This window comes from Motacilla alba, chromosome Z, assembly GCF_015832195.1.
Source record: "Motacilla alba alba isolate MOTALB_02 chromosome Z, Motacilla_alba_V1.0_pri, whole genome shotgun sequence".
NCBI classification, from domain to species: Eukaryota; Metazoa; Chordata; class Aves; order Passeriformes; family Motacillidae; genus Motacilla; species Motacilla alba.
Window position 1 is genome coordinate 62,484,085 of NC_052046.1, and position 13,549 is coordinate 62,497,633.

Consider the following 13,549-nt stretch of genomic DNA (forward strand, 5'->3'; position numbering starts at 1 on the left):
TTGCTCCAGAAGTGTTGTAGAAGATTCTTAACATTTTCCCTTAGGAAAAAAAAAAGCTGGGAGACATTAGGAAGTTCTAATGTTTATGCAGCTGATTTCCAGCTAAATCTAATTTGTGTCATACAAGTCCCAGAGTCTGTTATTTGGGTAATCTTGGATTTGGGTGATTATTTATGGATTCATCTTTTGGTGCATCAGGATTCACACTGACTTTTGTGCTGAAGAGTCTTCAGTCTGATGTTTAGTTGAGTGTACGTAGGTGGTGTTGAATCCTGGTATCTCAGCACCCAGGATCAGGAACCAAGCTCGTCTAAAGATAAGCAGATACTTCGAGGTTTTGCTGGATTAGAGTGGCGGTAATGTCAAGGGCTGAGTTGCTAGACTGCTCTCATGGAGACAGCCTCGGAAGATAGGATGAGCATTGTTACTGGAATTGATACTCAGTTTTTATCAATGATGAACCTTGAACTCAAAGAGAAGTGAACATTCTTAAAATCAATTAACTTTATTTTTAACAATCTGAAAAAAAAACCCAAGGCATTTACATTTCAAAGTGAATTGCTGCATCTTTTTTATCTAGGTTCCACAGCAAGACATTCTGTAGGAAGTGCTGCTTAACATTTTATGTGTTGTAAGTAGCTATTCAAAGAGCCATCTGGGAGCTTTTTTGGGGTATTCTTGTGTGGAAAAGGATTGTTCTTTATCATATTCAGATGTTCTTCCTCCAGTAAAATGAAACATGAGTTTTGTGCATCTCCTTGCAGTGCAGCAGCCTTTTGGAACAGTGATCCAGAGGACAGCAGGTGGCGTTTCTTGTCCATACTCTCCTGCCAACATTATTTCCAGGGATGGTCTGCAGTGTCACTTATGTAAGGCCAAGGCAGAATGAATTGTTTGCCCTATATTTAACATGTGCCATCTTAAAATGGAAAATCCAGACAACAGAAAGCTGCCTCGAATTGTTAGTAATGGTTGGCAATGACTGCAAACTTAGAGATTTACAGCACTTTGAAATTTACAGCATTTATTGAAATAACTCATCTTTGTCAATGATCACAGTACAGTGAGTACAGTATTCTGTGGAAATCCTAATCAATGACCTGTTGATGTTGCTTCTTGTACACCAATGACAATTGTAAGTTCTTACATTGGTATACCTTTTAAGAGAACGTTGGACCCCTTTTCTTAATTGAATTTTAGAAGCATTCATTTTTATGTTCAGATAGGATCTGGATTGTATGCAGTCTTCAAAGGACTGATATATCTCTGCTGTAGATGCTTCTGCATTTCTCCATGTTCATTGTTTTTCGTATTTCTTTCCACAAACATCTTGAGTCTAGGTGAGGAAGGTTCACCTTTTTTGTGCTTCTCTCAAGTTAATTTTATTCTTCAACACAGTAAAAAGGAAGGTGAAAGGGTTAGTCATTGCAGGAGAGCTCAGGAATATTTTCAGGCCTCAAGAAGAGCATAGAGCATTCACATATTTAATGGACCTTCTAAACAAATTTAAATAACATGAAGCAAAGATTTCTTTGAAGTTTGCGGCAGTACAGAGAGAAGGCAGACCTACCATGCATAGGTCTAAAAATACACAACTTTGTTTTTCTTTTGGGCTTTTTTTCAAGGTTGCTTCATATTTGCATCCTTCTAAAAATTTTTGATTGTGAAATAAGAGACTCTTTTATTTGTTTTTAAATGACATCTGTTGTGGCTCCTTGCATGCCGTTCTACTGTCATGTTCTCCTTAGAATAAGTTTTTAAAAGAAGATGTCATTCAACACCTTCATCTTCTGTTTCTTTTAACCTGCTGCTTACAAGCAGCATTTTGAACTCAGCAAATGTCTGGTTGCCTACTTCCAGACTACTTTTAAAGAAATTTCATTTTCATCTGAATGATAAATTTAAGCAGCAAGATGAACTAGGGAGACTTAAAACTGCTACTGGTACTACTGGTCCCATGTTTTGTAATGTGAAGTATAGTGCTCTTTTCTTACCTATCTTAGCTTGTGCTATTGAAGATTGCTGGCCGTAGACCTTCAGGGGCTTTTGTTGAGTCTTTATGCAGTTGTCTGGATCTCCTAATAATTCCAGCAGCATGTGCAGTAAAAACTGAGATAGTCTGAATTACCAACTCCCCAAGCAGAGATGCTGGTTTTTCCCAAGTACAGGTGCTCTAACTACAAACCCTTGTGTATGGTACCCTTGCGTACCATCAAATAAAGTCAGCTTTGCAGTTCTTGTGCCAATCAACAACTCAAAATAAATGAAGGAGCACTGATATTAGAGGGAAATGGTTCCTAACCATGCACACAGATCAGGTATATGGGGTCAAAGTCAGCTGGGCCTGAACCTTGTGTCTGCATGAAGGGTAGAAGCCCTCTGTTACTAAAAGGAGACTCATTCCTATAGAGACAGAGGCAGTAATCCAGCAGCCATTATGGAATGTGTGGAGGTGCTTCTCAGGCTTGTTTATCCTTTGGATTTTTACCCTTTGCTGATCTTCCATGTGGGCACCTGCAATGCTGCTGAGAGCAACCTGGAGTGCATTAGGGATGGTTACACTTGAGAGGAGGGTAAAGGGCAGGTGGAACAGATGATGTCTGTCAGGTCCTGACCAGGAGGGAGGGAAAAGTGTAAGTGAGTCTACAAAACAGTGTGTCAAAGCTTGGCTGCATGGCTGGTTTCACAGACAGGCCTTTGGCTTCTGTGACCACAGTCATAGAGAGAACTGGTTGGGGTATGCTTGACAAAGGGAGTCTTTGCAAACAAGCTTCCTAACCTAGTGAGGATGGCTTTACATGAAGTATGCCAGGAAGGGTTACCATAACATGGAGAGACCTGAAGGCGTGAGAGAAAGTGCAGCTGAATGTGGCAAACAGCATGACAGGGAAGGCTCTCTCACTTCCCTATAAAAGCAGTGCAACTTGGGACCCATCTCAAATGCTTGTATGCCAATCTATGAACATAAGGAATAAGCAGCAGGATTGTGTATACTCAACTGTAGATCTAAGATCTTGTTAGGATTATGGTGATGTGGTAGGATAGCTCTTATGTCTATAGTGCTGCAGGGAAGGGATTCAGAAAAGACAGGGTGGGTGAGGACGGCAAAGAGGAGAGGTTGAGCTCTGTATAAAGGAGATGTATGGATTTTGCCTTGGGACAGGTGATGAGTGAATAGTGAGCTTTTGGGTAAGGATCAGAGGACAGACAAGCACAGGGATGCTTCAATGGTTATCTGCTACATCCTGCCTGATGAAGAGGGTGAGCGTGCACACACACACACATGCACACACACAAACACAGGTGAAGCATTCTTTAAGCAGCTGGAGAAAGTCTCAGTCACACAGATTCTAGTTCCGCTCTGGGCCTTAGTCACCCTGTTGGAATGACAGCATAGGTGGACAAAATCAGTCTAGGAGATTTCTGAAATGTACTGAGGGTAATATCTTGGTCCGTGTGACGGAGGAACGGGTAAGGGAAGATGCTCTCTTGGGCTCATGTGACTCATAAATGTACAATTATTGCTGGATAGTGTAAAGGGCAGCATTGTTTGCTGCAGTAACAATGATTCTTGTGGAGTGAAGAGTGTGAAGTTTAAGATCCTGAGACTAATCTAGATCCAAAACTTCAGAATAGTAGGTTTTGGCACGTTCAGGGACTTACCTCCAGGTTCCTGTAGGAAACTGTCCGGGAAGGAAAATGTCTAGGGTGATCTGGTTGATCTTCAGAGGCAACATTCTCAGAGAACTGGAATGATCTGTCTCAATGTGTACAAAGTCAAGCAAGCAAAGGGCCATAATGAATACAGAGCTCCTGAATGAGCTTAAACACAAAAAAAGATGCACACAGAAGATGGAAGCAGGATAGGTTACCAAGGAGGAATGCAAAGACATTGCCTGTCCATTCAGAAATTAAGTCAGGAAAACCAAAGCTTAGTTGCACTTGAAATTAGCAAAGAATGTGAAGGATGGCAAGAACGGTCTTTTCTGAGGATATTGGCAGCAAAACAAAGTTTGAGGAGATTGTAGCCCTACTGGTCAGTGGGACAGGGGAACTAGTGACAAATGACAGGGAGAAGACTGAGGCGCTCTGCCTTTTTGCCACCACTTGAAGAGGAAAAGAGGCTGAGAGAAATGGGTTTGCTCAGCCTTAAGAAGAGAAGGCTTAGAGAAAACCTTATTCCTGTCTACAGTATCCTGATCAGATGATAGATGGTAGAGCTGGACTGTTCTCAGAAATGCGTGATGATAGGATTGGGCACAATGGCCACAAGTTGAAACATGAGACATTCTGGTCAGGTACTGGGATAAAAGAAATTATCATGAGGGAGATCAAATACTGAAAGAGTTTACCCAAAGAGGATGTAAAATCTCTATTCTTGGAGGCCTTCAAGACTCACCTGGAACCTGGACACAGCCCTAAGAAACTTAGCTGATTAGACCTACTCTGAGCTGGTGTTTGAAGGTCCATTTCAAACTGAATTGTTCTGTTACACACCTGGATGACCTATTGACTATCCTGTCTTGTGAGAAACAAATGAAGATTTCTTATTCCCAGAACACCATGATGTAGCTGTCTTATACACAGTTGTGCAGAAAAGGTTCTCTTTTTAGTCTCTTTGATACTGAGACTGGTGATTACCTACCCTGGCCCCAATGCTGACTTGAGATGTCAGGGTTATGAGTTACAGTGGAAGTTCTGGACTCAAACCTAGCCTCTCTGTTGCCCCTTTTCTACCAGAATATATCAGTGCAAATTCCCAAATCATATGACAACTATATGCTCTACAAATAGTCATGATGATAGCTAGTCTGGCTAATTCCATCACATACATTCCACCATACATTCGCAGCAGTCAGACCCTGTATCCACTCCAGCACTTGGCCCAGGAAAGAAATTGCTATCTTAGTTTACATGAAGGTGTTTTTTTCATGGTTTGTACTCTAGATAGAGTGTAAGTTGAACTTCTTGTGTCCAGTTTCCTAAGTGGTAAGCTAGTCCTTGTTTTCAATTTCTGTGCAGTTGAAGGAAGTTTGTGGAGTCTCACTCCTGTTGACCTGTGAGCTGCTTGAAGAGAGATTAGGGCGTCATCCACATCCAGCAGAAACTGCAACATCAAAATGAAATATAATATCACCAGTCGTGTGTCTGCTAGGCAATTCAGGCTAACAAATTATCACATTTACTTTAAGAACTGGACATGTCTTGCAGCAGGAGACTTGGCAGCACCAATCTTGATAGAAAATTTTAGAAAAGAATATTGGAAAAGGTAACTTAATGGTATTGCTTGAAACAGCTGAGTGAGAATTCCCATGGTTTAACCCCAGCCAGCAGCCAAGCCCCATACAGCTGCTCACTCACTCCCTTACCAGAGAGACTGGGGAGATAATTGAAAGGATGAAAGCTGGAGAACTCATGGGCTGAGAAAAAGACAGTTTAATGGGGAAAGCAAAGGCTGTGCATGCAAGCAAAGCAAAACATGGAATCCACTCGTTGCTTCCCATGAGCATGCAATGCCATGGCAGTTCTCCAGGACAGCAGGGGCCCATCATGCAAAATGGTTACTGAGGAAGGCAAATGCTATCCCTCCAGATGTGCCCCCACTCCTCCTTCTTTCCCCCACTTTATACACTAAGCATGGTGCCACATGGTCTGGAATATCCCTTTGGTCAGTTTGGGTCACCTCTCCCAGCTGTGTCTCCTCCCAACCTGCCAAGCATCCCCAGTCCCCTCACCTGTGTGGCTGTACCAAAAGCAGAAAAGGCCTTGGCTCTGTACAAGCGCTGCTCAGCAATAACAAAAACATCTCTGTATTATCAACTCTTTGTTCAGCACAAATCAAAAACACAGCTGCGTAGCAGATACTGAGATGAGAATTAATTCTACCTCAACCCAAACCAGCACACCAAGTAACAACTCCCTTGCAATTATTCCATCCATAAGTATTTACAAGTGCTCTAACACTTCTTTCAGCTTTACGACAGTAAATGAATCTTGCTCTGGGTGGCAAGATTTTAATAATGGTGTTTTTTTGTTGTTGCTGACTTAATTGTTAGAAAGAGTGGTCCTGCAGTCCTTTCAGCCACCATGTGCTGCAGAACTGGAGACAGAGAGTCCAACATAACTTGTTAGAACAGGAAAGAGAATCAGTTCACAAATTCACTTCAGTAATTTAAAAAGTCCTTAGTTTATGCTTAAACATGAACCAAATAGTTTGGGAAACTTCTCCTCCTCCTTCTCTATAATACCATCACTTGGGGAGGGGTAAAGGGAAGGGAGGAATAAAAAGGAGAAATAAAAGGCAGAGACATTGTTGAGAACTTCTTCTTTATGTTTGAAGCTTTATCAGTTCTCATATCAGAATGACAGAAAAAGAGAACTGTGATGGAGAAAGGATGATACATCTACAGAATTGCCATAGTGGTTAGGTACTTTCAGGGGAAATTCAGACCACAAAATTTGCTCTGCTGCACTTTTACTACCCTTTGGAAGGGTTTAATATTTGTAAGCACTAGCAAATTAAAGCTCTGAAACATTTCCCACAAAATGATAAGAAAAGCCTGTGCTTGAATTTAGGAAAGAACCTGCAGTGTCTGTTACCCTAATGCAGCTCTTTATGAACAGTCACACATATGAAAATATCAGCATGTCAAATTTCAGGCCCAAGAGTTTACACCACATGTACCTTTGCATGGGCTCAACAGGTCGGACTGCAGGCATTTCTCCCTTGAGTTGTCATGTATCTTTACTTCTGTGCATTCCCAGACAAAGTAGTTTCCTGCCTTGAAGAATGTGATGGGAAAAGTGAGGTGCCTTGCAATATCTACATTACCAAAGATAGTTTTAGATTTTTCCTTTTTTTTACATGTGCTTCTAACTATCTTAGTGACATCTCTATTTTGGTTGATTAATTAATTTTTTTTTAAATAAACTAATAACTAAACTATAGAGTAACTTACAATGGGAGAGAATTCTGGACGTCACCTTGTCCCACCCCGCATTACATATCAGCAGATAACAGCATCAAACATCATCAGAGAAAGGAAATTAAAAGCCTTGCCTGTGCAATTATAGCCATGTGCATGTAGCTGCCTTTTTTACCAGTGAAATCAACCTTGTTCTTTCACTTTTTATTCCTTTTAACAAACATGCATTTCGGTTAACTCACTTGCTTTGCACATGATTACAGGTAGCTCCTGTTCTTGTCTACTCCTAAAATGACTGTGAGTGTTTTAAGAATGGGCTGAGAACCATTCCAAATTAGGGCTTGCAATAGTAACTAGCTTTTACTGTTTTGTCCCTAAGTTGAGGTGCCTAAAAGTATCCTGTGATCTCTAGAGAGCAGAGCAAAGAGCTGTCCTTGCACTGACAGGTGATTTTAAGTAACTTACCATTCTATTCTGCCCACAGACTACTACTACTACTATTTCTTACCTACTGGGTAAATATGATCAATCACCTTCTGCTACAGGTGAATCTCTACAAAAAACAGTGCAAAATTTGAAGTCCCATATACTTCATTCATGTTCTTTTTATATTTACACTATTGTTTTAAAATATCTTTTCCTTCAGGTCAGAGTATGTGTACAACTTCCTGAACCAAGTCAATACTTCCCATGCCAGTCATCTAATGGAATACTTACAGAGTTAGCCACGTTTTCTTCCTTTAAGTCCTAGGGGTTGGAGTGTGATATTTGTCTGATGAGCTTTTTCCAGATCCTGATGACATATCTAGGAATGTCCAGAACAAGAAAAGACTTTTCACTCTGCTAAAATAGCATCAATAAGAAGAAATATCCCAGTATGGCTCTGATTATCCTATGTGAGAGTACATTATAAGGTTTATAAGTAATATTGGTCTTGGTGTGCTATCTCTTCTCCTTCACTCAGGTTTGGATGTCCAAACAAGCTGCCTTCTCTCCCAATCTGAGCAGTCATGTGTTGCTTGCTCCAGTCACAAGGTGACATGTCAGTGTGTCTCTTTTCTCTCATGCTCACATATAAAGCCAGGTGTGATTTTGTTCCTCCATTGTGCTGTGCTTGGTCCTATTCCTGCTCTGTAATTTAGCGAAAGGTCTAAAACTGTGTTCAATTTGCCAATTATCATGCATATTGCTGTAATGCTTTGTTCACCTACATGCTTAAAAGCTGAAAGTCTTCCTGTCAGCTGCAGGGAATAATTTACACGTGCAACTTTTGTCTTTCAAATATTCAAGGTCATTTCTATAAATAGTGAGTCAGGCCATTAGTGTGTGTTTTGAGCAAGACTGCTCCTGGAATTGGTCTAGACATTTATGCAGGCAGCTTGGGAGCAGCAAGTTAGAGTCATACTGTTCTGTTCTTCTGTTTCATTTCTTAATAGTTCTATTCTTACACTTGCACACTCAGAAAGGAGACCCATGAAAACAGATTCATCTGTTGGGGAGAGGAAACAAGACCTGCTTCTCCGTGGCAGAAGAAAAGTACATCACTGTGTGTTTACTTCATCAAAGCTGTTTTCCTGTCCTGGCTGCAGTCACAATTCCTGGTGTGAATCAGGGCAAATATAAGAAATGACAAAGGCTAATAACAAATCATGTGGTCTCTATTTATGCCAAGAATGGTTCCCATTTCTTTCAACACCCATGATACCTTATTAAATTGCCCAGTATGCTTCCAATAAATATATACTTATATTTAAAAGGAAACACATTGAAAATTATTGTAATGCTGAATAGTTGAATCAGGTCCCCTATGCAATACCTTAGAAAATTTCCTATGAATAGTGTGAGAGACTGCCATCTCTCTCTGATTCTGAGTGCAAGTAGAGGTGTATTCTCAAAATGATGCTGTGACCATAACCAAAAACTCATGTGAGAACTGAAATCTGTTCCTTAGGAACACCTGAGATAATTTAGTAATCCTGATTCCTCAGCTTCTAGCCAGAAACACCAAGGGTGTAAGAAGTAACATTCATGTGAAGGGATTATTCCATGTATTTTATGGACAAATATGTCCTTATAGCCAAAATATTGATATTTGCCTCCGTTTTAGAGAGATCATCCCTGGAAATCTAGAGACAGAATTTCAGACACTGTTTCACCTGGATTTTCTATGCTACCTGGCAGCTCAGAAAATTGAACAAAGTAAGGTGTCCCAGAAATGAGGCACCTCAGACTGGATGCCTTCCTTAAAATTGTTGTTGGCAGTTTTGGCTGGCAGCTATATGGTATCTTGGTGACTTCCTGCTGTGAAATTAATTAATAGCTCTTAGCAGTCAAGTCACAGTCAAGGCAGTATACTCTAAGTGTACTTAACCAGGGTGGTTTACTTCACAGTCCCTTCCTTGTGCCAGAAATATATGTGTGTAAGGATGATGGGAAGCAGCATGATCTTGTATTTTTTCCTACATGCCATGTAAATCCAAAGATCCTGAAATCTTGATAATTAATCTGAAAACTTCCATAAAACATAGATTATTTTGAAGTAGAACTAATTTTGTTTTACAGCATCTTAGATTACTTCATTCAGATACATGAAGCACCTGGACTTATGTAGAAGCTCAAAAAAAATATAAAAGTCAGACCCAGTGGTGTAAATTACTGTGTGCCACTTTGCTTCATTTCAGCTCTGATTACTCCTGTAAGAGAATATTTCACTGGGTTCCAACACCAAGCACCCAGTCTTTACACCTTGTAAATGTGTTTAAAAGGCTAGCTCAGCAAATGCTATTGTTTAAAAAATAAGCAGAAACTTAGTTCATGAAATCCTTCCTGTTCCTCTAAATGACCTTATGGGAACAAATGAAAGTATAAAACTGAGAATATCAGACATTTCTTAAAACTGCCTTTTTGGGTAATAGAGACAAATTCAGTCCAGAAACGTAGAAAAATCCACAGCAGATTTGCTATTTGTTGCACAAACCTAATTTTGGCCTGGTCTAATCTAACTTATTTTCCTCGTTGTGCAAGTCAATAAATGTTGCATTTATATTTTTAAGATCCATGCCTCATCATTGGCAAGATTATTTTGGTATGGTCTGGCCTTCAAGGAAGCAGTTCTCCCAGCTCTCTCTCTTTATCTGTGCACACCGATTTGCCTCTCTCTATGGGGGCAGTATTATTGCTGAGGACACACCTCCTGCTCTACCAGGTAAGAGAAGAGTCAAAGAGTTTGCTATAGAGGGATCTTTCTTCATGCATTTCACAACTGCAGCTGCTGCTGCTTGCAGCTGCAGCCATTCTTTATTGTTTCTTGTTCCTTTACACACACAGACTAAATTGAGACTCTGAATTCACCATTCCTACAGCAAAACAGTGGTAAAGATGTCTTGCTACATCTGGACCCATCTATGTCTTTTTCTGCAAAGCTAAGGCAAGACTGTAGTTAAGTTTACTGCTGGATTCACATGTTAGAAAACTAGTAAGGCCAAAGGACTTTCTGAGGAAAAAAAATGTACTGCTTGCATACTCCAGTGAAGCAAGCTGGTGTTTCGTGCACTTCCTCTCCTTAATGATGAATGTGACACTGCTCCTCTGGCATAGAACATCTTTTTGTCTGCATAAACTTTATACTGTGGTTGTAGGCTATAAATTTCAGCAGCATGGACAGAACCTGAGCAAATCCACAGAATGGTATTTTGCTGTTTCATGGGACCAGGTAATTGCATGTAAATTTTGAAATATAGTAAATGAAATAATGTGGGATCAGCTCACAGCAATACAAAGCATTTACATCTGGAATCAGACCTGGCAATACAGATATCATTATCATGCTGAATGAGCAACAGCAGAAGGCAAGACAATGAAGGTAAGACAAAGCAAGAACTTTTCAGGCAATAAAAAAAGAGCTGTATCTCAAAATTCTGGATGTCATATACAGAATGACCAGTTAGGGCAAACTGTATCTACACAAGAGAAACTATCTTCAGCTGGGGACCCAGAGAGCAAGTGCTAGTTATACTGGATAGTCCACAGAACAAAATCTCTTCGTACAGTGAAAAAAACTAAAACAACCCACCCCCCTGAAAATAAAAACAAAACCCAAACTAACACCAAAAAACCCCAAAACCAGATCAAACAAAAAAGAACCAACAAACAAACATACAAAAGAACCACAACAAAAACCCAAACAAACAAAACCCAAACAACTAGGAAACAGTGTTTCATCTGGCCAATAGTTACTTTAAATTTACTGTGTCTATTGCATGACATATAAATGAAATCAATTCTTAACATACTTTGTATGTAATGAGGAAGTTAATATTTCTGATGTGTTAGAAGCACAACTGCAAGCTTGTCATTGACTCAGTAAGCATGGTTAACCTAAATCAAATTACTTGCCATATTTTAGGTGATGCATTGGGTTTGAATGGCCTGGTTTTTGGTAGCAGATGGGCCACAGAGGTGACTTCTGTGAGAAGCTGCCAGAAGCTTCCACCACGTCTGGCAGAGCCAATCCCTGGTGGCTCCAAAGACAGACATGCTGCTGGCCAAGCCTGAGCCAATCAGAAATGGTGGTAATGCCTCTGTGATAACAGATTTAAGAAGAAATCAAACCAAAATTTATTGTGCAGTTGTGACTGTGGCCAGAGAAGAGCAGAGTGGGAACATGTGAGAAGAACAACCCTGTGGACACCGAGGTCAGTGAAGAAGGAGGGGCAGATGTTCCAAGTGCCGAGATTCCCCTGCAGCCCATGGTGAGACAGCCCTGCCCCTGCAGCCCATGGGGATCCCTGGGGAATGCAGAGATCCACCTGCAGCCCATGGAGGAGCCCATGCTGGAGCAGGTGGAGGCCTGGAGGAGGCTGTGACCCCGTGGGAGACCCATGGAGAGAGGGGCCCTGCTCCAAGGCTGGAGCAGCCTGTCCTTGGAGGACTGCACCCGTGGAAGAGTGACCACACTGCACCAGTTTGGGGAGGACTGTTGCCTGTGGGATGGACCCCATGGAGAAGTTCATGGAGATCTGTCTCCCACGGGGGAGGAGCCCACAGTACAGCAGGGGGAGGACTCCTCTCCCTCAGCAGTGGGAGAAGCCACGGGTCATGAACTGACCATAACCCTCATTCCCTGTCTCCCTGTGCCACTGGGGGAGGAGGTAGAGCTGGGAAGCAGAGAGGGGTGAGGGGAAGGAATTTTTAAGGGTTTATTTTACTTGTCATTATGCTGGTCTGATTTTTTTTTTTTTAGTAATGAATTCTCTTCATATCTCTAAGTTGAGCCTGTTTTGCCTGTGATGGTATTTGGTGCGGGATCTTTCCCAGCCCTTACCTCAACCCATGAACCCTTCATTAAATTTTCTCTCCTCTGGGCAGTTTGCAGAGGGGAGTGGCTTTAGTGGCTGCCTAACGCCAGTGTCAACAGACAAGAGGTATTTCCAATATGATTCTTCTCTCTGTTCAACACCTGTACAAAAATATTGCTGTTTTGGATACTTTGCAGGTAAATATGACTTTTGGTTTGTATTGCATACTTGCTGAATTATATACTGCATTTGCTGATAGAACAGGCATCTAGTAGCTACAAAACTTGTAAGTGCTTAGAAAATGGTCTGCTTAAACCCCACTACTGCTTTTGCAACTTCACAGGGCTACAACCTTAGCTTCAGCTATTAGAAAACATTGAAGAAGCACATTCTTGTGTAAAAGCGTTTGTTCACAAAATCAAAATTTGTCTTACTGTGACACTGATAAAATAAAAATATGCCCTCTGTCATTTAGAGAATGAGATGTTTACTCTAAAGAACTTAATAAACTGTTATTCTAGCAGAGTGATTGCATTTTTTGAATAGTTTCAACCAGTAATGGAAATATAGAATAATGATAGAAGTTACATTTTTAAAGATGCCCCAGAGGTTATTGTGACCTTCATCCATCAACCTCTACACATAAAAGAACAACTAGAAGAATTTTATGGTTAAGTATATTTACTTCTCTTGACTCACAGTACATGCATTACCAAAATGCTAAATAAAAAAAAAAATTAAATCTGATCATATGTAGTAAACATGATGGGGATTTCTCTTCTGAATATATATTATACTGCTTTGTACTGGCGCCCCAAATTTGGTGTCCATGGTTCTCAGCAGCCAGGAGTCAAATATTACGTGAGCAACATTATACCTTGAAAAACCCCTGAAATGTCTGAAAAATGCTCACATGCTGTAGAAACATATTCCAGTGAATAAAACTGAAACTAGTCTTCACTAAATGCATATCAGAAAGTCAGAGTTCCTTGTTCTTGCACCTTGTATCTGCAGCAGAAGTAAAAAGAGACCTCCATACATCATCTTAGTTACAAAAGTGTAATCACTGAGGGAATTATGTTCTTAATGCTCTCTCCAAGGTCTTATATAATTGTATGAAAATGTTATTTTTCCAACATATTTAGGATGCACAACTATGAAGGCTGGTGTCCTATGGAATCTGCTGTTTGTCCACAGAAGTACTCACATTGTTCTCCCTCACATTTGCTCCAGAGGTGACTAGAGATGCTTTAGACTCCACAATGAAAAAGCTTAACCATTCCAATACCTTTCTACTAATACTTTAAAAACAAAGTTTTTGGAACT